Source organism: Tursiops truncatus, chromosome 19 (genome assembly GCF_011762595.2).
Source record: "Tursiops truncatus isolate mTurTru1 chromosome 19, mTurTru1.mat.Y, whole genome shotgun sequence".
Classification (NCBI taxonomy): Eukaryota; Metazoa; Chordata; class Mammalia; order Artiodactyla; family Delphinidae; genus Tursiops; species Tursiops truncatus.
In genome coordinates this window covers 43,143,860-43,164,213 of record NC_047052.1, presented here as the reverse complement: position 1 = coordinate 43,164,213, position 20,354 = coordinate 43,143,860, and the positions used below count along the sequence as shown (strand labels likewise).

At 41.2% G+C, this 20,354-nt stretch overlaps 1 protein-coding gene across 3 annotated transcripts in view; it reads left to right on the top strand.

The window, feature by feature from the left end:
* The window catches only part of TYROBP (transmembrane immune signaling adaptor TYROBP), a 29,532-nt gene that overhangs the window by 444 nt on the left and 8,734 nt on the right, over positions 1–20,354 (top strand). For 2 of the 3 annotated variants that reach the window (XM_033845027.2, XM_073796615.1), the window contains exons 2-3: positions 3,359–3,535; positions 11,898–12,075. The gene's annotated coding sequence lies outside the window, so the exon portion shown is untranslated. The remainder of the gene's footprint in view (positions 1–3,358; positions 3,536–11,897; positions 12,076–20,354) is intronic. The other variant, XM_033845026.2, reaches the window with a different exon arrangement.

The window sequence follows — 20,354 nt, the reverse complement described above, 5'->3', positions numbered from 1 at the left end:
GCTCTAGGCACACGGGCTTCAGTAGTTGTGGCTCGTGGGCTTAGTTGCTCCGCGGCGTGTGGGGTCTTCCCAGACCAGGGCTCAAACCCGTGTCCCCTGCATTGGCAGGCGGATTCCTAACCACTGCGCCACCAGGGAAGTCCCAGTGCTCCAGTCTTAAGAGGAAAAAAAAAAAATCCTTCTTTTCTCTCATTTCCTTTTATAGCCACACCCCCTTTTAAAAAAAACCACCTTACTATAGTAACGTTCAACCGTGCACAAAAATAGAATAGTACGATGATCCTCCAGCTACCCATCCAACAATTATCAACATATGACCAGTCTTGTTTTATTTTTTCTGCTTCCCTCCCTGGCTGAATTTGTTTAAAGCAAATGCCAGACATCATATGATTTCATCCATAAATACTTTTGTATGTATCTCTAAAATATAAGGTTCTTAAAAAAAAAACCTTTATCACCTAAAAAACGAATAATTCCATAATATTATCCAATATCCAACCCATCACCAAATTTCCCTGATCATCTTATAAATGTCTCCTAACTGTTAGCTTGTTCAAATCAGAATCCAAACAGGATAGTGCATTGCATTTTGTTGGTACCTCTTTAAGTATTATTCAATGACAGTTCCCCCTCACTCCCATCTATCTCACAGTCTGGTTGCACTTCTTGGTGTCCTTTAATATGTTCTTCGGTCCCCTGTATGCCCTGCAAACTGGTAAATCTAGAGGCTGGGTCGGATTCAGATTCAATTTAGGGGTAAGTATGCTTCGTGGGTGATGACAAGTCCTTCCATCAGGAGGCACATAATACTGCCTGGATGTTTCTTTTTTTGTGTGATGTTAATATTCAGTGTTGGGTTTGAGTGTTGTCGGCCTGATCCATCCATTATGAAACCACAGCCAAACCTCAGGAAGGAAGTGTCTCCATGATCTCCCCTCCATCTCTCTCCCTCTATTTCACAAATGTTGGCGCCTATTGCTAAACCTCTTCCTTGTTGCTAAGCTCAAGAGGCAATTCTCCATCCTCAACTCACTGGTCCTGTAATAATGGACCTGTCCCATGCTGTCCAGTAGGGTAGCCACTAGCCACACAAGTGGCTTTTGAGAGGTTAACTAGTTCTAATTGAGATGTGTGCTGTAAGTATGAAATACACACTGCGATTTCAAAGACAGTACAAAAAGAAGAATGTAAAATATCTCAAGAATTTAAAAAATATTGATAACATGTTGAAACGATAGTTTTGGGGTATATTAATAATAAAATACACGAGAGAGCTATTTTATTAAAAGTACTTTCACCTGTTTACTTTTTAAGTGTGGCTACTAGAAATTTTAAAATCACCTATGTGATTCACATTACATTTCTAGTAGAAAGTGTTGTTCTAGACCAGTGGTTTTCAAGTGTGATCTCTGGACCAGCGGCGTTAGCGTTAGCATCAGCATCACATGACAACTTGTTAGAAATGCAAATTCTCTGTCGCCCTGGACCTACTGAACCAGAGTCTCTGGGGATGGGACCCAGCAGTCTGCATTTTACCAAGCCCTCCAGACCATTCCTGTCTGAAAACTCCCCTCCCAGTTTCTGTGACACAGTACCCTCCCAAACCCACCTACTTCTCACCCCTTCACTGTTAGCACTGTGGTCTGAGCATCATTCGGTCCTACCTGGACCACTGCAATTGCTTACAAACTGGTTTCCTGGCATCTAATCTACTTGTAGTTGTAGTTGTAGTTTCCTGGCATCTACCCTACTTGTAGTTCTCACACACAGCTCTGGGGCTCCTCCAAAAACATAAATCAGATCACATTACTTCTCTGCTTAAAACCTTCCAGTGACTTCTTATTGCATTTAGAATAAAATCCAAACTCCTTCCTGTGGCCCCTGCAGCCTCCCCACCTTCACATCATCCCCCAGCTCGCCCTTCGCTTTTTCTGCCCCAGCCTTGCCACCTTTCTCACTGTTGCTCACACTCCCAGCTCTTTCTTGCCTCGGGGACTTTGTGATGGCCATTCCCTCTTCTGAGAACACGGTTCTTTGTAGGACTGGCTCTCTCTTTTCCTTCGGGCCTCAGCTTAGATGTCCTCATCTCCATGCTGCCATGTGTCATTAAAGCCCGGCTCCCTGCACCCATGTTCACACAATGTCACCCACCTTTCATTCTCAGCATGGCACGTACCACACACTGTTCTTCTTCATTTGTCTTATCATGCATGCACACGGGGGCAGGAACTCATCTCTCTAGCCCACCACTTTGTCCTCAGCTCCTCCCACAGTGCCTGCACACAGTAGGTGCTTAAAAAAGGTCTTTTCACTGACCCAGCATGTGAACTTCTACAGCTGCTCCTCCTCAGTCTCTCTAGCTTCCTCCACCTACTCTGAAATCAGAGGACCGTTGGCATCCATGGTGTTTGAAATCTCAGAACGTTCCCCATGACAATCCTGATTTCTGGCTTCTGCCACATTGGGATATCTGACAACACAGAGCCCACTTTCCAACTTGGGACCAGTAGGCTGGAGCTGCTATACCTGTGAGAGCTTGCTGAGGATACAGAAAACAAAGAACAGAGGGATGTTAACACATAGGGGTGGTTATGCAGCAGATGGAGGTGCTGAGGGGCCAAACAAGAGCCAGTGAAGCCATCGGAAATTAACAGCAGTGGGAAGCCACTGCTGCTCCAGGCGGGAAGAACAAAGGGAGGAGGTGGTGTCACCAGAGGCTGTGAGCCACAACTACTGAGCCCACGCGCCTAGAGCCTGTGCTCCGCATCGAGAGAAGTTACTGCAATGACAAACCCGCGCACTGCAACGAAGAGTAGCCCCTGCTCGCCACAACTAGAGAAAGCCGGCACGCAGCAACGAAGACCCAATGCAGCCAAAAATCAATAAAATAAAATAAAATAAAAAAGAAATTCACAAAGACCTCAGTGGGGCTGTTCTCGTGTGGTGTCTGTGCTGTGGCTGGAGTCCGATGTTGACTGGGGTGGGGTCATTTGAGAACTCTAGGGGCTGATGTCCAAGGTGGCTCACTCACACTGCTGGCAATGTTGCTGGCTGTCGGTTGAGAGCTCGGTGGGCTGTTGACCCGAGCAACTACACGTGGCTACTCCAGCATGGTGACCTTACATGGTGGCCGGCTTCTTCCAGAGCATGTGTTCCAAAAGATCCAGGCAGAAACTGTATGTTTGTTTGTTTGTTTTTATGACTTGGCCTCAAAAATCCCACAGCATCACTTCTGCAGTCACAAACCCACCCAGATTCAAGATGAAGCTACATAGATCCCACCTTTTGATGTGAGGAACTTGCTACAAAGAATGTTATTTGAGGCACTGATAGGAGTCCTTTTCTGTCTTGACTCTAGACATTCTCCTGAGATGAACTTCTCTGTTATAGTCTGGTGGCTTTGATGACTAACTACACGGCTACGATTCCAAGCCCTATTTGCAGCCCAGACCCTCTCTTGATGTATAGAATGGTTATCAACTGGACATCCCTCCTCCCAGATATTATGTAGACACTTCAAAATATCTAAACGCAGGTAATTCTCTTTTTTTCTTATTAGTTATCTATTTTATACATATTAGTGTATATATGTCAATCCCAATCTCCCAATTCATCACACCACCACCCCCCCGCCACTTTCCTTGGTGTCCATGCATTTGTTCTCTACATCTGTGTCTCTATTTCTGCCCTGAAAACCAGTTCATCTGTACCATTTTTCTAGGTTCCACATATATGCGTTAATATACGATATTTGTTTTTCTCTTTCTGACTTACTTCACTCTGTATGACAGTCTCTAGATCCATCCACATCTCTACAGATGACCCAGTTTTGTTCCTTTTCATGTCTGAGTAATATTCCATTGTATATATGTACCACATCTTTATCCATTCGTCTGTCGATGGACATTTAGGTTGCTTCCATGACCTGGCTACTGCAATGAACATTGGGATGCATGTGCCTTTTGAATTATGGTTTTCTCTGGGTATATGCCCAGTAGTGGGATTGCTGGGTCATATGGTAATTCTATTTTTAGTTTTTTAAGACACCTCCATAGGGGCTGTCTCAATTTACATTCCCACCAACAGTGCAAGAGGGCTCCCTTTTCTCCACACCCTCTCCAGCATTTGTTGTTTGTAGATTTTCTGATGATGCCCATTCTAATTGGTGTGAGGTGGTACCTTATTGTAGTTTCGATTTGCATTTCTCTAATAATTAGTGATGTTGAGCAGCTTTTCATGTGCTTCTTGGCCATCTGTATGTCTTCTTTGGAGAAATGTCTATTTAGGTCTTCTATCCATTTTTGGATTGGGTTGTTTGTTTTTTTAATATTGAGCTGCATGAGCTCTTTATATATTTTGGAGATTAATCCTTTGTCTGTTGATTTCTTTGCAAATATTTTCTCCCATTCTGAGGGTTGTCTTTTTGTCTTGATTAGAGTTTCCTTTGCTTTGCAAAAGCTTTTTAGTTTCATTAGGTCCCATTTGTTTATTTTTGTTTTTATTTCCATTACTCTAGGAGGTGGATCAAAAAAAATCTTGCTGTGATTTATGTCAGAGTGTTCTTCCTATATTTTCCTCTAAGAGTTTTATAGTGTCCGGCCTTACATTTAGGTCTCTAATCAATTTTGAGTTTATTTTTGTGTATGGTGTTAGGGAGTGTTCTAATTTCATTCTTTTACATGTAGCTGTCCAGTTTTCCCAGCACCACTTATTGAAGAGACTGTCTTTTCTCCATTGTATATCCTTGCCTCCCTTGTCATAGATTAGTTGACCATAGGGGCATGAGTTTCTATGCATGGTATCTCTGGGCTTTCTATCCTGTTCCATTGACCTATATTTCTGTTTTGTGCCAGTACCATATTGTCTTGATTACTGTAGATTGGTAGTATAGTCTGAAGTCAGGGAGTCTGATTCCTCCAGCTCCATTTTTTTCCCTCAAGACTGCTTTGGCTATTCGGGGTCTTTTGTGTCTCCATAAAAATTTTAAGATTTTTTGTTCTAGTTCCGTAAAAAATGCCAATGGTAATTTGATAGGGATTGCATTGAATCTGTAGATTGTTTTGGGTAGTATAGTCATTTTCACAATATTGATTCTACTGATCCAAGAACATGGTATATTTCTCCACCTGTTTGTGTCAACTTTGATTTCTTTCATCAGTGTCTTATAGTTTTCTGAGTACAGGTCTTTTACCTCCTTAGGTAGGTTTATTCCTAGGTATTTTATTCTTTTTGTTGCAATGGTGAATGGGATTGTTTCCTTAATTTCTCTTTCTGATCTTCCGTTGTTAGTGTATAGGAATGTAAGAGATTTCTGTGCATTAATTTTGTATCCTGCAACTTTACCAGATTCATTGATTAGCTCTAGTAGTTTTCTGGTGGTATCTTTAGGATTCTCTATGTATAGTATCATGTCATCTGCAAACAGTGACAGTTTTACTTCTTCTTTTCCAATTTGTATTCCTTTTATTTCTTTTTCTTCTCTGATTGCCGTGGCTAGGACTTCCAAAACTATGTTGAATAATAGTGGTGAGAGTGGACATCCTTGTCTTGTTCCTGATCTTAAAGGAAATGCTTTCATTTTTTCACCATTGAGAATGGTGTTTGCTGTGGGTTTGTCGTATATGGCCTTTATTATGTTGAGGTAGGTTCCTTCTGTGCCCACTTTCTGGAGAGTTTTTATCATAAATACGTGTTGAATTTTGTCAAAAGCTTTTTCTGCATCTATTGAGATGATCATATGGTTTTTATTTTCAGTTTGTTAATATGGTGTATCACATTGATTGATTTGCATATATTGAAGAATCCTTGCATCCCTGGGATAAATCCCACTTGATCATGGTGTATGATCCTTTTAATGTGTTGTTGGATCCTGTTTGCTAGTATTTTGTTGAGGATTTTTGCATCTGATATTGGTCTGTAATTTTCTTTTTTTTTGGTAGTATCTTTGTCTGGTTTTGGTATCAGGGTGATGGTGGCCTCATAGAATGAGTTTGGGAGTGTTCCTTCCTCTGCAATTTTGGGGAAGAATTTGAGAAGGATGGGTGTTAGCTCTTCTCTAAATGTTTGATAGAATTCATCTGTGAAGCCATCTGGTCCTGGACTTTTGTTTGTTGGAAGATTTTTTTTTTTTTTTTTTTTTTTTTGCTGTACGCGGACCTCTCACTGTTGTGGCCACTCCCATTGCGGAGCACAGGCTCCGGACGCACAGGCTCAGTGGCCATGGCTCACGGGCCCAGCCACTCCGTGGCATGTGGGATCTTCCCGGACCGGGGCACGAACCCGTGTCCCCTGCCTCGGCGGGCGGACTCTCAACCACTGCGCCACCAGGGAAGCCCTGTTGGAAGATTTTTAATCAAGTTTCAATTTCATTACTTGTGATTGGTCTGTTCATATTTTCTATTTCTTCCTGCTTCAGTCTTGGAAGGTTATACCTTTCTAAGAATTTGTCCATTTCTTCCAGATTGTCCATTTTATTGGCATAGAGTTGCTTGTAGTAGTCTCTTAGGATGCTTTGTATTTCTGCAGTGTCATTGTAACTTCTCCTTTTTCATTTCTAATTTTATTAATTTGAGTCCTCTCCCTCTTTTTCTTGATGAGTCTGGTTAATGGTTTATCAATTTTGTTTATCTTTTCAAAGAACCAGCTTTTAATTTTATTGATCTTTGCTATTGTTTTCTTTGTTTCTATTTCATTTATTTCTACTCTGATCTTTATGATTTCTTTCCTTCAACTAACTTTGGGTTTTGTTTGTTCTTCTTTCTCTGGTTCCTTTAGGTGTAAGGTTAGATTGTTTATTTGAGATTTTTCTTGTTTCTTGAGGTAGGCTTGTATTGCTATAAACGTCCCTCTTAGAACTGCTTTTCCTGCATCCCATAGGTTTTGGATTGTCGTGTTTTCATTGTAATTTGTCTCTAGGTATTTTTTGATTTCCTCTCTGATTTCTTCAGTGATCTCTTGGTTATTTAGTAACATATTGTTTAGCCTCCATGTGTTTGTGTTTTTTTTGTGTGTGTGTGTGTTTGTGGTTTTACATTTTTTTCCCTGTAATTGATTTCTAATCTCATAGTGTTGTGGTTGGAAAAGGTGCTTGATATGATTTCCATTTTCTTAAATTTACCGAGGCTTGATTTGTGACACAAGATGTGATCTATCCTGGAGAATGTTCCGTGCACACTTGAGAAGAAAGTGTAACCTGCTGTTTTTGGATGGAATGTCCTATAAATGTCAATTAAATCTATCTGGTTTATTTTGTCATTTAAAGCTTGTGTTTCCTTATTAATTTTCTGTCTGGATGATCTGTCCATTGGTGTAAGTGAAGTGTTAAAGTCCTCCACTATTATTGTGCTACTGTCGATTTCCTCTTTTATAGCTGTTAGCAGTTGCCTTATGTATTGAGGTGCTCTTATGTTGGGTGCATATATATTTATAATTGTTATATCTTCTTCTTGGATTGATACCTTGATCATTATGTAGTGTCCTTCCTTGTCTCTTGTAACATTCTTTATTTTAAAGTCTATTTTATCTGATATGAGTATTGCTACTCCAGCTTTCTTTTGATTTCCATTTGCATGGAATATCTTTTTCCATTCTCTCACTTTCAATCTGTGTGTGTCCCTAGGTCTGAAGGGGGTCTCTTGTAGACAGAATATATATGGGTCTTGTTTTTGTATCCATTCAGTGAGCCTGTGTCTTTTGGTTGGAGCATTTAATCCATTCACGTTTAAGGTAATTATCAATACATATGTTCCTATTACCAATTTTTTAATTGTTATGGGTTTGTTTTTGTAGGTCCTTTCTTCTCTTGTGTTTCCCACTTAGAGAAGTTCCTTTAGCATTTGTTGTAGAGCTGTTTTGGTGGTGCTGAATTCTCTTAGCTTTTGCTTGTCTGTAAAGCTTTTGATTTCTCCATCAAATCTGAATGAGGTCCTTACCGGGTAAAGTAATCTTGGTTGTAGGTTCTTCCCTTTCATCACTTTAAATATATCGTGCCACTCCCTTCTGGCTTGTAGAGTTTCTGCTGAGAAATCAGCTGTTAACTTGTGGGAGTTCCCTTGTATGTTATTTGTTGTTTTTCCCCTGTTGCTTTCAATAATTTTTCTTTGTCTTTAATTTTTGTCAATTTGATTACTGTGTGTCTCGGGGTGTTTCTCCTTGGGTTTATCCTGCCTGGGACTCTCTGTGCTTCCTGGACTTGGGTGGCTATTTCCTTTCCCATGTTAGGAAAGTTTTCAACTATAATCTCTTCAAATATTTTCTCGGGTCCTTTCTCTCTCTCTTCTCCTTCTGGGACCCCTATAATGTGAATGTTGTTGCATTTAATGTTGTCCCAGAGGTCTCTTAGGCTGTCTTCATTTCTTTTCATTCTTTTTTTTTTATTCTGTTCCATGGTAGTGAATTCCACCATTCTGTCTTCCAGGTCACTTATCTGTTCTTCTGCCTCAGTTATTCTGCTATTGATTCCTTCTAATGTATTTTTCATTTCAGTTATTGTATTGTTCATCTCTGTTTGTTTGCTCTTTAATTCTTCTAGGTGTTTGTTGTTTAATTCTTCTAGGTCTTTGTTAAACATTTCTTGCATCTTCTTGATCTTTGCTTCCATTCTTTTTCTGAGGTCCTTGATCATCTTCACTATCATTATTCTGAATTCTTTTTCTGGAAGGTTGCCTATCTCCACTTTATTTAGTTGTTTTTCTGGGGTTTTATCTTGTTCCTTCATCTGGTAAAAAGTCCTCTGTCTTTTCATTTTGTCTATCTTTCTGTGAATGTGGTTTTCCTTCCACAGGCTGCAGAACTGTTGTTCTTCTTGCTTCTGCTGTCTGCCCTCTTAAACTCAGGTAATTCTGATACCCAGTTGCTGATTGGGAATCACTATTCTTCAAGATGAATGCTAACTTTCTTACAGTGGCATTCAGGGCTCCCATCTTTCCACATTATACAGACCCTGATTTGGCCCCAACCTCATCTCTCTGCCTCTGGACTTTAGGGATTCACCAAGACAATCTCTAAGTGGTTTCTCGCCTGTGAACCTTAGTACATGCTCTTCCATTTAACTGATTGTGCTCTCATTTTTAATACACATATCTGGGGTTACCTCCATCGGAAGCCACTTCCTTTCTCAGACTGGGAGAGGTACCTGCCTCAGGGCCCAGCAATGCCTTGGGCCCCTACACTCACTGCATTTCAGGAGCCTGTGTCTGTGTGGCCTGCCATTGCACCTGCTTTCTGCCTGACCCTTGTGAATGGCTAATAAGCAGCCGTTTAATGGATTGTGGAAGTCAGTTATGCTGAAATTCCCAAAGAGATATACCTCCCTATTCACACTCATATAATCCTCTCCCCTTGAATCTGCCTTGGACATGTGACTTGCTTTAACCAATAGAATATGACAGAAGTCACCCCCAGCCAGTTCCTGGCTAAGCCTTAAGATTGTCAGTTTTTGCTTCTGTGTACTCAGGAGCTCTGAGCTCTGAGTTGGGGAGACCACATGGAAAGGCCATGTGGAGACCTAAGGAAGCCAGGTAACAGCGAGAATCGATGCCCCTCATACATGACCCCAGTTCAGCTGTTCTAGTTATCCCTTAGCCATTCGAACTTTTTCCAAAGCACCAGACACGCAAATGAAGAAGCTCTCTTGGATGTTCTTTTTTTTCTTGGATGTTCTAACCAGAGCTGACATCATGTGGAACAGAGACAAACCATCTCTGCATCTATTCAAAATCTTGAAGCACAGGACAGTGAACAAATAATAACATGGTTGCTGTTTTAAGCCATTAGTTGTAGGGAATTTTGTTATGCAGCAATGGCTACCTGATACACACTGAGTAAACTATTTCCTCTTCCTCTGTACACTCACTGCCCAGATCAGGGCTGGCATATTGTATGCATTCATTTATTTGCTCACTCATTCACTGATTCATTCACTAATTTATTCTTTCACCAGATATTTATTGAGATCCTGCCATGTGCCAAGCTCTGTTCTAGGTGCTGTGGATACACTGGTGAAAAGACAGGCAAAATCATGGAATTCATATAATATAAAGTGTGATTTCAGTGTAAGAGCAATCATCCTGGGTAATGTACCAGAATGATTGGCCAAAGACAGAGTAAAGAAAGCAAGAATGTATTATAGAACAGAAACATAATGTCATACCAGCTGGGTTTATGTCTCAGCCATTTGGGGGAAAATATCAATTTGGAGCCTCATCTTGCATGACAAATGAAAATAAATTCCAGATGGACTAGAGGAAAATGTGGGAAGAAAATTACACAATAAAAATCTTGAAAAAAAAATCTTGAAGATGAAATAAATATTTAATAACCTCTGGGTTGGAAAAGACTTTCTGAACTTTAAGAGAATAAATCACAGGGACTTCCCTGGTGGTCCGGTGGTTAAGACTCCGTGTTTCCACTGCAGCGGTCATGGGTTCGATCCCTGGTGATCCCTGGTTGAGGAACTAAGATCCCGTATGCCGTGCTGCACAGCCAAAAATAAATAAATAAATAAAAATTTAAAAATCCTGTTAAAAAAAGAACAAATTACAAAGGAAAGGATAGATGGGTTTGACTGTATAAAAGGTTAAATATCCCATATGTTCAAAAAGGGCATGACGGGGCTTCCCTGGTGGCGCAGTGGTTGAGAGTCTGCCTGCCGATGCAGGGGACACGGGTTCGCGCCCCGGTCCGGGAAGATCCCATATGCCGCGGAGCTTCTGGGCCCGTGAGCCATGGCCGCTGAGCCTGCGCGTCCGGAGCCTGTGCTCCGCAACTGGAGAGGCCGCAACAGTGAGAGGCCAGCATACCGCCAAAAAAAAAAAAAAAAAAAAGGGCATGACTAAAATTGAAGTTAAATAAATAGTAGAGAAAAATATTTGCAACAGGTATGATAGAAAAGTGGTTAATGTAATAAAGATATTAATAAATTAATGTGGAATTAACAGGAAAAGCCAATACCCAAAAGAAAGATGAGTAATTAATATGAAAAGACAATTCAAAGAAGAAATACAAATGGCCAAAAAAGATGAAAGGCAAGTTTATCCCCAGTAATATTCAAATAACTTGCCACTTGAAATACTGAGATGCATCCCTTTGTCTGTCCAATCAGCAAGGATGTTTGAAATGTGGTTCCCTTTGGTGAGGAGAGTTCAGGGAAATGGAAGACCCTGTTCACATTCACTATGATTGGGATGTGAATGGGAGTGACCCTTCCAGAGAAGGATTGGGCAGCCTGAGTCCAAAGCCTGAGAATGTGCATATCTGTTAATTCACCATTTACCCTGCTAGGAACTTAGCCCCTGGAAAGGATCCGGCAAGTGGAAAAGATTTCACTACAAGGATTTTTATAACACCATTTTAAAAATAATAGCGAAACGAACAAAAACTAATTGGAAATAATTTGACTGTGTCCTACTAGCATTTGACAAAGATCCATGGGATGTTAATTGGTGTTTGAGAATAAAGACTCCTTGATAAAATAAATGTGGGAAATGCTGGCTTGAAAGAAGTTAGGTGAGCTGCAGGAATTTTCCTCAACATGCTAGAGTCCATGATAACTGTATGAGGGTACCTCCTAGGCATTTTTTTCTTGAATGTATTTACTTATTTCTGACTTCATTTTCAGTTCTTTAGCAGTTGTTGGCAACTATCATGCCATTTCTTCTCTCTCATTCTATTGCCACCTCACGGCCCAAGACCTACTCAGATTCAAGGGGTGGGGTAATAGACTCCACCCTTTGATGGAAGATGCTGTGAAGTCAGATGGCAAAGGATAAGGAGCCAGGGAGGGGTGAAAAATTGGAGCCATTTTTGCAGTTGACCAGAGCCCTTTCTTTTCTTTTCTTTTCTTTTTTTTTTTTTTGCGGTACGCGGGCCTCTCACTGTTGTGGCCTCTCCCGTTGCAGAGCACAGGCTCCGGACGCGCAGGCTCAGCGGCCATGGCTCAGACGGGCCCAGCCGCTCTGCGGCATGTGGGATCTTCCCGGACCGGGGCACGAACCCGTGTCCCCTGCCATTGGCAGGCGGACTCTCAACCACTGCGCCACCAGGGAAGCCCTAGAGCCCTTTCTTCATGTGTATAAGGCAAGTAAATTACTAGCAATTGTAACCAAAGAACCCCCAAATCTCAGTGGCTTGATGCAACTTATCTTCTTTCACAGGGTTGTATGATACAGCAGGTGGGGTAGCTCTGCTCCTCAGAGCCACTTAGGGACCCAGGCTCCTCCCACCTGGCACCTCTGGGCTCCTTTAGCTTCCCTGCACCTGCACTTAGTCCTCTCCATTGGTGAATGTTAAAAGAGGTGAGGATCCTAAGTGGGAGGTTTGGGGGATCACACCCGGAAGTCAGACAGCATCTGCCCACTTGCTCATTGGCTCACATACCTGATTATAAGGGAGGATGGGAAATGTGGTCCAGCTGTGTGCAAAGGGGCAAAGGGGGCAGTTTTAGTGAGCAATTAGTCTCTGCTACATATTTGGGAACATGCTGTATCTGAACACAGAGAAGGGTTATCTTGTTTATTTATTTGTTTTCTTGTGTATCACCTGTCTTCTTCCACTAGGATGTAAGCTGCAGGAAGGCAGTTTTATTCACCATTGCATACCCATCACCCATCCAGGGGCCCAGTAAGCACTCAACAAATATGTGATGGAATAAATGGATGAATGCATGAGTGAATGAAAAATTCAGTAACTTCACAGGACACAATATTATGAACCAATTAAGAATGATACTTCTTTTTTTTTAAGAGACTTTAAAAATTTTAATTAATTAATTTATTTATTTATTTTTGGCTGCATTGGGCCTTCATTGCTGCCCGCGGGATTTCTCTAGCTGCGGTGAGCAGGGGCTACTCTTCCTTGCGGTGCGCAGGCTTCTCATTGCAGTGGCTTCTCTTGTTGCAGATCATGGGCTCTAGGAGTGCGGGATTCATTAGTTGTGGCACACGGGCTCAGTAGTTGTGGCTCGTGGACCCTAAAGTACAGGTCCAGTTGTGTGGTGCACAGGCTTAGTTGCTCTGTGGCATGTGGGATCTTCCCAGACCAGGGCTCGAACCCGTGTCGCCTGCATTGGCAAGTGGATTCTTAACCACTGCGCCACCAGGGAAGTCCCAAGAAAATGCTCACATATAATGAGCATTTAGGTAGGGTCTATGTTAGGTAGGACATGAATCCGTAACAGAACTCAATATAACTACAGCTTAAACAAAGGAGAACTTTAATTCTCTCTCACCAGTAGACCAAGCATAAGCAGTCCAGGGCTTCATGGTGTCAGTATGGAGGCTTTATGGCATCAGAGATGCGGACTGCTTTGACCTATGGCTCTCCCATCCCTAGGGGAGCGTCCCGGCCTGAGTGGTCCAAGGTGGCTCCCACCACATCCATGCTCCAGGCAGTGGGAAGGGGAAAAGGGAAATGGAGACTCAGCCCACCACTCTTTCTAAGCATAGGTGGACAGAGAAATAAAATCTTAGCTTTGGTGTCTAATTTATTCTGAGGGTCATCTCTTTGGTTTCTTCCCAGGGCAAATAGCGAGGGTAACAGTGAGGTCACGTCATGAATGAGCAGTCAAAGGGAATATAGCTGCTTGTTTCAGGTTAATACAAGTTGGTTGCAAAAATGGGCAGAATGCAAATTTGCATATATGATATGGTCAGAAATATATAAAAATATACCCAGTAAAATGACAGGATGGAAATATAACAAAATACTGTAATGAGGTTGTCTCTCAGATGTAGGTGAAGTTTCTTTTTCTTTTTTCTTTTTGTATTTTGCTGTTTTTCAAAATTTTCACAACGAGAAAGCATTATTAGATCTTTTAAATTTTATTTATTGTGACATATAGAACACCTATCAAAAGAGCCCACAAAACCCCCAAACAAAAAGCAAATGCACGGCATAATGAATCATGGAGTGAACACTCGACCATCTACCGCCACAGAAAAAAAAGAGGTCATCAGTGCAGTCTAGAAAATGTTTTGTCCTTTTTTATTCGTAAAGCTTCCTCTTCTCTGACAGGTTACCACCATTTTGATTTGATAGACTCCCTTCCTTGCTTTTCTTAATAGTTTTTCCCCCTACCTGTGCTTCCTAAACACTGTAGTCTCATCTGGACTATTTTTAAACTTTATGCAAATGAGGACCATATTGCATGTACTCTTTTGTATATGGCTTTTTCTTCTTTCACTTAACATTCTGTTTGTGAGATAAATCCACGTTGTAGCAAGTATTAGTATCTACTGTGTTTATTCTGTGGATCCAGGATAATTATTATCATTATTGTGTGAATGGGCTACAATATACGTACCCATTCTCCTGTGATGGACATATGTGTTGGTTCCCCTGAAGGGCTTTGCAAATAGCGCAGCCGTGAAGAGGTTTATACAGGCTTCCTGGTGTCCATCCACTAGTCTCCCCAGGATACAGGTAGAGGGGCAGAAGTTCTGAGTCACTGGGAAAAACAATGTCATACTGTTTCCAAAGTGGTTAAACCACTTCCACTCACTCCTTCAGCAGCTTTACAATAAGTCTTGATATCAGGTAGGGTGAGAGACCTCTCATCTTGTTCTTGTCTAAGAGTATCTTTGTTATAATCAGCTCTTTGTATTTCAGTGTAAAATTTAGGATCCATCTGCAAGTTCCACAGAATAAAGCTTTTAGAGTCTAGATTATGAATGGATTGAATATATAGGTAAATTCAGGGGAAACTGCTATCCAAATCCAATAACATGGTATATCAAACCATTTATCTAGATTTTTTTAAAAGTCTTTTACAGAGTTTCCCTGTACAGGCTTTTCATATAGTTTGTTAGATTTATTACTAGCTACTTGGCCATTTATGCTAATGTAAAGTGTTACTTTTTTCCACCTTTGTTTGGTTTATGGCTGGTATATAGCAATAAAATTGATTTTTGTAGGTTGATTTTATATCCAGTTACCTCACTAAATTCTGTTATGAATTCTAATAAATTAGTCTATAGAGTTTTCTGAATTTTCTTTAGCCAGAATCATATAATCTATTAATAATGGTGGCAATAACCTTTTATTTATTTTCCTGCTTTACTTCAGAGTTAAGGTCTCCAGGACAAAATTGAACAGAAGTGATGACAATAGGCATCTTTCTTTGTCTTATTCCAAACTTAGAAGGAAAACATTTTTTTTTAGATTTTTTTTTTGATGTGGACCATTTTTTAAGTCTTTATTGGATTTGTTACAATGTGGCTTCTGTTTTATGTTTTGGTTTCTCGGCCCTGAGGCATATGGGGTCTTAGCTCCCTGACCAGGGATCAAACACACACCCCCTTCATTGGAAGGCAAAGTCTTAACCACTGGACAACCAGGGAAGTCCCCGAAGGAAAACTTTTAATATTTAACCATTAAATGTTTTGATACTTAACCATAAGTGATGCTAGCTGTCGGTTTTGGTAGTGCTATTCATCAAATTTTTATAAAACTTTTTTATTGGAGTATATTTTATTTAAAATGCTCTATTAGTTTCAGGTGTACAGCCAAGTGAATCAGTAATACATATTTGTGTATCCACTCTGTTTTAGATTCTTTTCTCATATAGGTCATTACAGAGTATTGAGTAGAGTTCCCTGTGCTATACAGTAGGTCCTTATTAGTTGTCTATTTTATATATAGTTATTCATCAAATATTTAAATTCACTTCTATTCCTAGTTTTCTGAAAGAATGTTGAATTTCATCAAAAACTTTTGGCATCTGTTGAGGTAATCATATGCTTCCCCCCTTAACCTGTTAATGTGCTGGTTTACATTGATTTTCTAATATTCAACCCATCTTGCTTTCTTACTATAACTCTAACTTGGTCATGATCTATTCAAATATTGCCTCTACCCCATTCTTCTATGACTACAATGAAATAAGTTAGAAATTCTCTTTCATCCTATCTTTTGTATTTCTCTTTTTTTAAAAAATATCTTTATCGGAGTATAATTGCTTTACAATGGTGTGTAAGTTTTTGCTTTATAACAAAGTGAATCAACTATACATATACATATATCCCCATATCTCCTCCCTCTTGCGTCTCCCTCCCACCCTCCCTATCTCACCCCTCTAGGTGGTCACAAAGCACCGAGCTGATCTCCCTGTGCTATGCAGCTGCTTCCCACTAGCTATCTGTTTTACATTTGGTAGTGTATATATGTGCAGTGGCTTCTCTTGTTGCGGAGCACGGGTTCTAGGCGTGTGGGCTTCAGTAGTTGAAGCACGCGGTCTCAGTAGTTGTGGCTCACGGGCTCTAGAGCACAGGCTCAGCCGTTGTGACACATGGGCTTAGTTGCTCCGCAACATGTGTGATCTTCCTGGACCAGGGCTCGAACCTGTGTCCCCTGTACTGACAGGAGGATTCTTAGCCACTGCGCCACCAGGGAAGCCCTTAACCATTTTTAAAGTGTTCAATTCAGGGGCATTAAGTACATTCACAGTGTTGTGCAACCATCACCACTATCTATTTCCAGAATGTTTTTGTCACCTGAAGGCTTCGACTATTCTCTTCTTTGATGTCTGCCCTTGCATCATCTCTGGGATTCCTGTAAAGTAACCCATGATGACATCCCTCGACCATCCTGTGTCCCCTCTCTTGCTCTTGTCCACCAGTTAGGAGAGACCAGTGTAGAAGTAATCCTTCAGCAGTTGGCGCTGTCCTTTTACGGGAGGGGTGTCTTCGAACGTGCAAGAACACGGGCACTCCTTCTGGGGTCAGGAGGCTGGTCAGCCCTTCCTCAGCCTGACAGCTGTGTCAGGAGGGTTCCAAGGGGCCACAGTGGGAAGTGCAGGAGTGTTTTATCTTTGTTTGCAGGAGTTCTGCTGAGCTGGGAGTCCCTCATGAGGGCCCTGGAAGGAAAGTTGCTTTATGCCCTCCGTGGGGATTATTTATTTATTTATACTTTTTTTTTTTACATCTTTATTGGATTATAATTGCTTACAGTGGTGTGTTAGTTTCTGCCTCTACTGAATTCTGGATAGTTTTTTTCTTAATTTTTTTAACCTACCTCCTTTTTCCAGCTATGTCTAATCTCTATTAAACACACTCATTGAGTTTTTAATTTCAGTGATTATATTTTTTCCGTTCTAGATTGCTTTTTGTTTTGTATTCGAATACCGAAAAAAAAAACCTGTCTCACTTTTTATAATTTCCAGTTTCCTGATAAAAACTTCAAACTTGTGTTTTGTTTTCTTGAAAATTCGTGTAGCTATAGCATAGTGAAGGGGGTATAAGGATAAACTGCAAGTTCACATGAAAGCTAGGTGACTCCGGGCTCATTCTTACCTTGAGTGTGATGGCCTTCAGGTTTCAGCTTAAAATGAAGAGCTGAGGTTCAGACTTGCCAGTCTGGGTGGATCTGGGCCTTTACTTTTGCTCCTCTACTCTCAGACTGTCTTCTGAGTTGGAAAATGCCTTCGGGACAAATGAAGGCATTTGTCCCAAAGGCATTTGAGTTTTGAACTCCTCTCTTGTTTTATTCTGAGTTTTCAGTACTGTTTCCTTAGCCTCTTACTAGTGCTTTGCTGCTTTTAGTAAATTTTTTTTCCCATAGACTTCATCCTGCATTTTTATCTGTTCTCCAATGGAGGGTGGTTTCTGATTTCTTTAGAACACCACTCCTGGCAGAAGAAGTCCTGTATTTTTTTCTTCTGCAAAATTGAATTTATTTGTTTGTTGTGTTTTCTGATATTGAAATATCTTTTCCCCCAATTACATAGATTAAAAATATTCCCCATAAAAAAAATCAAATTTTTAAAAGTAAGAAAATATAGGGCTTCCCTGGTGGCGCAGTGGTTAAGAATCCACCTACCAATGCAGGGGACATGGGTTCGAGCCCTGGTTCGGGAAGATCCCACATGCCGCAGAGCAACTAAGCCCGTGCGCCACAACTACTGATTCTGCGTTCTAGAACCTGTGAGCCACAACTACTGAGCCCGCGTGCCACAACTACTGAAGCCCGCATGCCTAGAGCCCACACTCCGCAACAAGAGAAGCCACAGCAATAAGAAGCCCGCGCACTGCAACAAAGAGTAGCCCCCACTCGCCGCAACTAGAGAAAGCCCATGCACAGCAACAAAGACCCAACACAGCCAAAAATAAAAACAAATAAATTAATTTAAAAAAATAAATAATCTAAATCCCACTGCCCAGAGATACCACAGTTGGCATTCACTTGACTACACATTCATACTTCTTTCTATGCAGATATACACAATTTTACTTATATCATTTTATGTAAATGGCATCATGTTATACCCACATTGTTCTCATATAGTTCCTTCACTTTTTTTTTAGATTTTTTTTTTGATGTGGACCATTTTTAAAGTCTTTATTGAATTTGTTACAATATTGCTTCTGTTTTATGTTTTGGTTTTTTGGCCACGAGGCATGTGAGATCTTAGCTCCCTGATGAGGGATCAAACGCGCACCCACTGCGTTGGAAGGCGAAGTCTTAACCTCTGGATCACGAGGGATGTCCCAGTTCCTTTCCTTTCAACCCTGTTTTGTGATTACCCTCCCCCATCTCCTATCCTGATCCAAGTCACCGGTATTACCAGCGTTAGCGGCCCAGGTGTATCCTTACATAGTTTACTCCACCATCACTCAAATATGCAAACATGTATACATATATTTATAAGGGATTCTTTTTGGTCATTGTTTGGAATCGCACTAGATTCACTTCTCTGCATCTTGCTTTTCTCAGTTAAAATCCCTTCAAATCAGCTTGCAGAGTTCTAATTCATTGGTAATGACTGCGTTTATGATATGGGTAAAACACAGTTGATAAATCTATCAAGTATTGCTTTAATTATATTTAAAAGGCCTTCATTTTATGAATAAAACTTGGCCATTGTGGTCTAAGATGGGTGCCCACTGCCAGTGTCAGGGCCACACTCCAGCCAAGAGGAAGGGCAGAGACGGGCAGGGCACACTTTTGCCTTCAGAAACACAACCGGGCCACTTCCCTGGCGGTCCAGTGGTTAAGATTCCGTGCTCCCAATGCAAGGGGCACGGGTTCAATTCCTGGTTGGGGAACTAAGATCTCGAATGCCACACAACGTGGCCAAAAAACAAACTGAAAACAAAACAAACAAAAAGACAGAAGTTGCCCATTTTGTTTCTTCCCACATTCCATGGGCCAGAAGACAGTTACAAGGCCTCACCTGGCTCCAAAGAGACTGAGAAACATAGTCTTGGCCAGGGGACCAGATGCCCAATTCCAAATGCTATTTCAATAGAAGAAGGGGAGAAAACAATGTTTGCTGATCACTAGAATTCAGGCTCACTCACCTTCTAGCCAAACAGTGCTTGCTAGCACTTTCCCTTACGCCAGAGTGGGAAACATCTGGGTAGTCATCCACTGATAGGAAATAACTGACAGGAAATAAAGAGATTGTGAAACCTCTTTACCAGTTTCTTTGGTGCTTACAGCTGTCATTTCATTAAAAACAAAAACAATTTTTTTTATTCAGGTAGAATTTACATAGAGTAAAAATCACCCTTTTTAGTGTATTTTTCTATGGGTTTGAAGAATGCATACAGCCATGTAATTGTCACCACGATGAAAATATAGAATTCTATCACTCCCGGATTTCCCTTTGTGGTCAACCTCTCCCTCTACTTCCAGCCCTTGGCAGGCACTGATCTGATTTCTGTCCCTATAGTTTACCTTTTCCAGAATGTCATATGAATGGAATCGTGTATGTAGACTTTTGAGTCCGGCTTCTTTCACTTAACATGATGCATTTCAGATGTGTCTGTGCTGTTGTGTGTATTAGTAGCTTATTCCCTTTAATTGCCAAATAGTATTCCATTGTATGGAAGTATCACAGTTTGTTTATCCATTCATCTGTTGACGAACACTTGGGTTGTTTCTAGTTTTGGGCAATTATGACGAAAGCCACTATTCATATAGCATACTGGTTTTTATGTGCACTTAAGTTTTCACTTCTCTGGGGTAAAAACCTAGGAATGAGGGCTTCCCTGGTGGTGCAGTGGTTAAGAATCTGCCTGCCAACGCAGGGGACACGGGTTCGAGCCTAGGTCCGGGAAGATCCCACATGCCATGGAGCAACTAAGCCCGTGCACTGAGCTGAGCCTGCACTCTAGAGTCCGTGAGCCACAACTACTGAGCCTACTTGCTACAGCTACTGAAGCCCACGCACCTAGAGCCCATGCTCTGTAACAAGAGAAACCACCGCAATGAGAAGCCAGCGCACTGCAACAAAGAGTAGCCCCCATTCACCACAACTAGAGAAAGCCCGCGCACAGCAAGAAGACCCAGTGCAGCCACAAACATAACAAAACAAAACAAAAAACCACCTAGGAATGAGATTGTTGGGTCATATGGTA